At 34.2% G+C, this 8,000-nt stretch overlaps 1 long non-coding RNA gene across 1 annotated transcript in view; it reads right to left on the bottom strand.

Annotated features, from left to right (window-relative positions):
- Positions 1-2,130: 2,130 nt before the first annotated feature.
- Positions 2,131-8,000, bottom strand: part of LOC117097574 — a 28,378-nt gene continuing 22,508 nt past the window's right edge. The window contains exon 3 of the long non-coding RNA XR_004442993.1: positions 2,131-2,343. This is a non-coding gene — a long non-coding RNA (uncharacterized LOC117097574). The remainder of the gene's footprint in view (positions 2,344-8,000) is intronic.

Here is an 8,000-nt window from a genome sequence, read left to right as displayed (position 1 = left end):
GCTCCTTAAACAAAAGTTTGAAGGCTGCTGGTTCTATGAACAAGATGCATGAATTTGCATGCTTCAAACTCAAGAGATTTCTCAAGGATAACAAGGTTTTACAGGAAAATTTACATTTATTTCTTCTGTAGCCAGGAAATCCTTTCTGCAGGAGTCTGATATAAGTGATATTTTCGTTGTTGTATATTTTCTAAAATTAAGTTTTGAAAATACAATAAGTTTAGAGGACAGCTAGTAAAACAACGTGAAAAAGCTTCATTACATTTGTCCTGGCAATCAAATACAAAAAAAGAAGGCACTAAAACCTTGGGATAAATAAGAAGTAGTAGTTTAAAAATAATTATAATTATTTTTAAAATAATGAACTTAGAGACTAAGAAAAGTTTTTGAGATGTTGTATAGGCTCACCCACCGACAAGCATTTGCACACACATATTTACACGCAATCCGAAGAGGTCCAAAAGGGAAAGGAACTCTATTAGGGTATCAGAAAACCAAATAGGCCATCTCTAAATTCCAGTTTTTGAAGTAATTTTTGTTATCTGCATCTTACATTAGTGAGAAAAAACAAAACCAAACAATGACAATTGTTAATTATTCAAACAAGGGAAGAGTTTACTGACATAGATAAATATAATCAATGGATAACTCTCAAATCATTTTTCTTTGATTTTGTAAAACTCATTTTAGCTTCTTTTGCCTTATGCTGATGTTGAAATCTGGGCCTCTTGAAAATGCACCAGTTGTTGGTTAGCCATATTTGTGGTAAGTTCCTGGAGCAAAGCCAGCCTGAATTTTCTATGGATGGTCTTTAAAGTGTGTGCAATATATGTGGATAATTACGAGCTTTCAACAGGTTTTTATGTATTAATAAGCATTTACTCCAAGGAGAAATCTGAGCACATTAATAAAGGCTGCAGTCAGTCCCACAGAGATACATATATTTTACCACAGCATGTGAATAGACTTTGGAAGGTGGCTGCTATTTCTCCTTCCAGATTTTACAGATGAGAATAATCTACAGTTAGAGGCATAGTATTCTGCTTTGAAATGCCACAGGATAGAACAAAAGAAAATGTCTGGCCTTTATCTCTCTCACCCACCTTTTACTTTTCTCTCCACTTCGATGTGGTCACTTTCTCATCTCAAATTCTGAAAACAATTTTAGTGTGGGTCTTACTCAGAGTGTTGTTCTGGAGAAATCACGAGGGCACTCAAATGTAATGGTGAGTCTGATTCTTGTTAGGCTTATATTCAAGCACAGTTTTTAAATAGATGAAACCATTTTTGAGGGTTTGTTTTGATAAACTTATATCAATAATTTCACACTTACAACAACATTCCTTAGTAGATATTATTAACAGTGCTTATGAAATGCAAATCAGGTCCCCAAGAAGCTAAGTTATCTGAGGCCACTAGGGTTGTAAGTGACAGAGCCAGTCCCAACTAACTGAAAATGTACATTCCCCATATATATTTAGTTTCAGCTTCTTTCAGTCTTTGGGATATAGTAGATGCTCAGTTACTACTTAGTGAATGCTATTTGAAGGATATAGGTGACTTCAAAACTGCACTAGCTTCCTGATGTGGCATCTAGCCAAGCACATTGCTGTTCATCCTCCTCCATTCCAGACTAGATATTGAGCTTCTGTGCTCTTTGAAGCAGAGTGATGGACTAGACAACTCCAGCTGGAAACTTCATGTCTTGGAACGTATACAATTAAATGACTTCTTCACTAATAAACATCTTATTCTTTGAAGTTGTAGATACAATGATTTAAGACCTCCACATGTGACTTTTAGATAATAACATGTCTTTTAAACAAACAGTAGAAGATAGGTTTAAAATACACCAAAGAGTAGCTGAGCCATTTATATCCTGGCATTGCATATTCCTACTTGCTACTGATGTCTCAAATAATTAAGAAATATTAAATGTTGACATTTTATAAGTACATGTAGTTTTTTTATACTAATAATTATTTTTTAATCCTGGAAAACATTAAAGTAATTGCAACCAGCTTTCATGTATTGAGTTTTCAGTGAAAATTTAAAACAGCGATCATATGTCTGAGCTTTACAATGGTGTCTATATTAGAAAGTTCTAGAATGACTTCCTGTTATGTTTTCAGGTAAAAACTTCAATAATGCTGTAACTATTTTTAATTTAATAGGCATATTTAACAATGGTCATTTTTACTATTGCTTGGAATCTTTAATCTTCTGAATTTATTGATGTTTATGTAAATAATGGTGTACACTAAGGAAGTTACCAGGCTTGGGGTTCTTGAACATACTGAATCCTTTTTCACATTCTTCTTGCCTTGGTTGTTGGCATTCTGCCTGGATTAAAAAGAAAAAGCAAAACCAGAAACCATAAGTGAGAGACTCTTCATACTTCTGTAACTATTTAAGTGTTTGTGTGTGTGTGTGTGTGTGTGTGTGTGTGTGTGTGTTTGGTTTGAATTCTTGCTCCTTAGTGAACTGGGTATAATCTTTGACTGCAGACTGAGTCTATACATTTCCCTTTCTTCTCCCTGTATGACTCATATAATTCCTGTGTTGTGTGCCATGGGAATGCTTATATCCTATAAGCCTACATGTTTGTGTCAGAATAATAATCGAGTTGGCACAATGGATAAGAGGAGTATTTGAGGGAGCCATTTCTATGCTATGAAGGAGAGCACTATTCTTAACAATATATAGAAGTGACTGAATCACATAAATATAGCCTAGTAAAGCCAACAAATGCAACCTCAACTTCTTAACTGAACTGAACCACAAATACTCATAGCCACTCCCATGAGGAGGGAAAGTTAGCCAGCAGGGAAACTAAGCAGAAAGAGGTAGAAGGCCTACTAATTGAGGTTAAAATATGCCATGTTTGCAAATTTTATTTAAAAATATGACTATGTAACACACTGTTAATCCCCCCTCTCAGGGCCTTGGAGGGATCCTGTGTGTGTGAGGAACCCCGAGGTTTTAGTTCATTAGTTTCACAGTAAATCCACTTCTCTACTCCCAGACCCACCCTTTTCTCTAATGATGTGGTCTTTTTTCTCCATAAAGACTTTCGTAGTATGTTGTTTGCACCTGTCTTACAGAGGAAATTAACTTACACTGCTTTCTTTATCATACTTAAGTGTATGAATATACATGCACACATACATATATACCTCAGTTAACTATGTATATACCTCATTTTCTAGTATTGATCTGAGATTTTTGAGCATAGCTACTGTGTAATGCTTATTTTTGCATTCTATGCAATAGTAGGCTTTTTAAATAAATCTTCATACATATAAATTTATCTGTCATAGATGGGCAAAGACATGGACATTTAAAAAGGCCTTTTGATATAAATTTCATTATCATCTTCCAAAAAGATTGTTTCTATGTACACTTCTACCACAGGTATATAAGAATTATTGTTTAATCACATTCTACAAAATGATTGGTATTACTTAGGTTCCAAAATAACCCCACTGTATACATTTATTTGGGATAATTTTTTTTTTTTTGCTACATTGAGTTTTGCTATTTGGCATCATGCTGCATTTTTTATTACTTAAGTAATCTTTACATCTCTCAGGGAAGTTTAATAGTTTTATTTATTTATGTTTTACACATTCTTATTAAAATTTTCTGGCTACTTTATATTTTGTTGCTATTGTGAAAAGCATCTTTTTTCTCTTGAATTTTTTATATCATCATTGTTGGCATATAAAAAACTATCAATTTTGTGTATTTACTTAGTAGTTACCTATTAGTTATTTTCACTTGTTAATTGTAATAGTTACTTAGTTAAGACAGATATTATTCCAGGAAAAGATTGTTCTTTTGGTTAAGGGAATTTGGATGTTAAGCTTGACCAAAGCTTTTTTAGCTTATACAATCATACTATGACTATTCTTTAAATCTCTTATATGATAAATTATATTAATATATTTATTCATATTAAGTCATTATTACATTTCTTTAAAATCTTTTCTGGCCCTAGGTTTTTATTTGTTTAATATTCTGCTGAACTAGCTCCTAATTATAATGTAGGCAGTGATGTAGCTACAAGAATGTTTGTTTATTGCAGAAGTATATATGAAAGCAAAGATTTATAAACAACTTGAATGTCCCAAACTAGATATTACTTAAATAAATTAAGGCACATATCCCCAGCAGAGAATAAGCAGACGAAATGATGTTATAAAGCTATATTTCCTAATATGTTTATATTATTTGGTAAAAGAGTAGTAAATATTGAATGAATTCATTAAAAGCACATTTGTATGTGTGTGTGTGTTTGAGTAGGTCTGTGACACATTTGTGTGTGAATAAGTGGGTCTCTGTGTGTGTATGCATGTGTATACATACATTTGGAAAGATCTATGCTGTAACTACAGCATGAGGTTTCTCTAGATAAATAGAGATTATACTATTTGTTTCCTTATTATTTTTTAGAAAAATGATGTTATGGATTTTTTGCTAAAAATTGCATACACTCAATATGAGAAGTTCTTCTAATATCCCAACCCAGAAGTGAACATTGCTAACAATAAGTGAACATTGCTAACAGTAAGTGAACATCATTCCATATATTTCTTGTGTATAGTAAACATATAATTAGAAAGATACATGAACAGATACTATGGTTATATTGTATATGTCCCTCCAAAATTCATACATTGGAACTTAATCTCCAAGGCGAGGCCCTTGGGAGGTGATTATGTGGAGCCTCATGGATGGAGTTAATGCCCTTATAGAAGAGGCTTGAGGGAGCCACCTATCACCTTTGATCCCTTCTACTATGTGAAGACAAAGCTTTTGGCTCCTTGTTCAAGGTGCTGCCTTGGAAGCAGAGACTGAACCTTTGCTAGATACTGAACCTTTGCCAGATACTGAATTTGCTGGTGGCTTGATCTTGGACTTCCCAGCCTCCACAACTGTGGAGCAATAAATTTGTTTATAAATCACTCAGTCTGAGGTGTTATGTAATAGTATCAGGAATAGAGTAAGAGAGTAGAAATACCTTTAAAATTTTAATCATATTCTATATGCTATTTAATTTTTTTTGTTCTTTGCATTTAAGAAATGATGATAAATTAAGTAAAACTGAATAGATTGCTCAACCTCAGACTCTGGTTCTGCATTAGGACTTCCAGGAAAAAAATCCCCAGACTGGGTGGCTTAAACAACAGAAATTTACTTTCCAACAGTTCTGGAGGCTGGAAGTCTAAACTCAAAGTGTTGGCAGCTTTGGTTTCTCCTGAGGCCTCTGTCCTTGGCTTGAAGATGGCTGCCTTCTTGCTGTGTCCTCACTTGGTCATCTCTCTGTGTTATCTGTGTCTTAATCTTCTCTTCTTATAAGGACACCAGTCATACTGGACTGGGGCCCACCCGAATGACTCCATTATAACTTAATTACTTATTTAAAGACCTTACCATCAAAACAGTCACATTCTGAGATTAGAGGCAGGGAAGGACACACAATTCAGCCCATAACAGGTTCTTTACCAAAATATATTATAATCCCTTAACTTTTGAGTTTCTTTCAAGGGTTAAGAAAGAAGTGATTGTGTAAACATTAGGATGTTGGAATATCTTTCTAAAAATTATAGATTAATCTTGTATGCTTACACTTCTTTCCACCACCTGTTAGTCATATATGTATATAAATATTGCTTTTACACTGTCAATATTTCTATTGTTTCTCAGTAAGTATAATTCCTATAGTCATTTAAGTCTAGTTCTATATTTGGATTGATTTAGTGTTCACCAACAGTCTTATCACAGTTTCTCCATTTCATTTATTGCCCACTTTCTATCATCAAGTAGAATTTTCAAGGCAGATCCATAAATATTGCTATCTTTTGAATTATTTCACATTGGTGGCTATGGGTCTACTGTCTCTCTTCAAAGTTAGATTGACTGGGAGCACCATTTTGGGGTCTTATTTTATTTTCCACAGGTGACAAACTAGTCACTTACCAGTTTGTCCAGCCAACAGATAAATTTTTTCCCCAACAAAATTGAATAAAGTTAATTTTGTTGCTGGAATTAAAAAGTTGGGAGAATTAATACAAAAGTTTGGATTTCTGGATTTTCTTGAAAAAATCAACGATGTAGTAATATGACATCTTGTTAACTACATTTTTCATTTTCTTAACACAAAATTGTCTGTGGCTACCTTGTTTTGATAGTGCATGTATGCTCTCCACTTCACTGAATCCAACCTGTTTCAATTACTTTTATATCTCACCCCTATAGGCATTAGAGTTGACATCTCCAGGCTTATAATTTTTTTTGACATTGCACTATCATTTCATGGCACTGAGTACTGAACTAGTCATTTTGCTATGGCTTTTCCAGTCATTTCTTGGTGGGCTTTATTTGTTTGCATTTTTTTTTTTTTCCTCAGAAAGTTCTCATGCGTAATGTTTCCTAAGTTCTCTTATATTTCAGAATGTCTGAGTGTTGCCCTTATTCCTAAACTAACATATCTGGCTACAATATATCTTGACTTTTTTTTTTTCCTTCAGGATATTCTGTTAGAAATAGATAATTGGTGCTGTTAAGAAGAGTCAGCATGGAGACAAACAATCTCTCAGCAAGGCCATTTTTACTTTCTGTAGATTGAACAATGGCAAGAGCACATTTCAACAAAGGAAAAGCAACATATTTATCCCTTACACATTTGGGTCATCCTTACTGCTGTGTCCTGCATCCATTGGCTGGAGCTGGACTTCACAGTCTTAAACTGATACCTGATTTGCTAATAACTTAAAACTTTCCTAAATAGGTAAGCGCAAGGGAGAACAAGGAAGGAGAGGAAGTTGCTTATGAAAGATTTAAGGAAGCAATAACATTTCCAAAAAAGGAAGGGATGTAAGCTATGAGCTAGGACTTGCCTGGGCCTATCCAGACATGGCTGAGTGCGCCAAAGCAACTAACTGTGCTAAAGTGTAAGAACTAATAGTTGATAGGAGGCTTTAGAGTAAGAAGCTATTATTTCTAGTGTCTATTATTTCATTTTTTAAACCAAAACGAACTTTGAAGAGGAACTTTTCTACTTTCTATATATTCTATATATTTGTTCTAGTATTTTCTGGGTTAATTTCTTGCTGTGGGGAGGTCAGCAACCAACCTGCTTTCCTCTCTTTTGTTTGACTTGCTCTTTCTGTCTGGATGGCTGAAAAAAATATTTCCTTCTCCTTGAATCTTAACAACTTAACCAGGATAGGCTGCAAGGTTGATCCTTCTGTCTACATTTTTTTCCTAGGTGACAAGGTCTGTCCCCTACTGTGCTTCTCTTTAGTTTCAGAGCCTTTTCTTTTTAATACTTTTATTTCTTGTTTCATTTTCTTGGGTTACAATGATAAGGACATAAAATATCCTGTTACTTTGCCCTCTATAAGCTTAGTTCTAATTTGTTAATATTATCCCAGGCCTTTCCTCAGTCCCATTAATATGACATTCAGCTTGTCTTTTTTCTTGCTATTTCTAATTTATCAAAGAGACATGTAATGGTTCTAACGATGTTGTTGGACTCTCAATTTATCTCTGTCATCTTCCTTTATATCTACTTCTGTTGTTTTACGAGCTTTCATATTTTTGGCTTCCTATTCTAAGTTCTTGCACACTGTGAAGCAACTTCAAGGAGTTTATTCTGCTCTTAAATACGGTTTATTTCTGTCTAGAATTTTGCTGTCTCTTTTCTACGCCATGTCACTTTTCCTCTCTGCATTTTTGTTTTAGTTATGCATAACTGCAATGTCGTTTCTTTTAGTCTTGCTCATGCTTACTGTGGGCAGTTCCCAAACTCTCTTTTTGCTCTGAAAGTGTGTCTAAATGAATTCTCTAGGATACTTTTGCCACTAGGTCTCTCCAGTTTGGCTTCTTTCAGAGCTGTACTCTGATGCCTGAGTGTTGCTATCACTGAATTTTTCTCTAGCCTCAAGTATGAGAGTGGAGAAGGCAGAAAACTTAGGCTCCACTTTTTTTTCTTT

The sequence above is a fragment of the Trachypithecus francoisi genome, unplaced genomic scaffold, assembly GCF_009764315.1.
Source record: "Trachypithecus francoisi isolate TF-2019V2 unplaced genomic scaffold, Tfra_2.0 Lachesis_group15, whole genome shotgun sequence".
Taxonomy (NCBI): Eukaryota; Metazoa; Chordata; class Mammalia; order Primates; family Cercopithecidae; genus Trachypithecus; species Trachypithecus francoisi.
The sequence above is the reverse complement of the archived record's forward strand: the minus strand, read 5'-3'. Positions and strand labels throughout refer to the sequence as shown.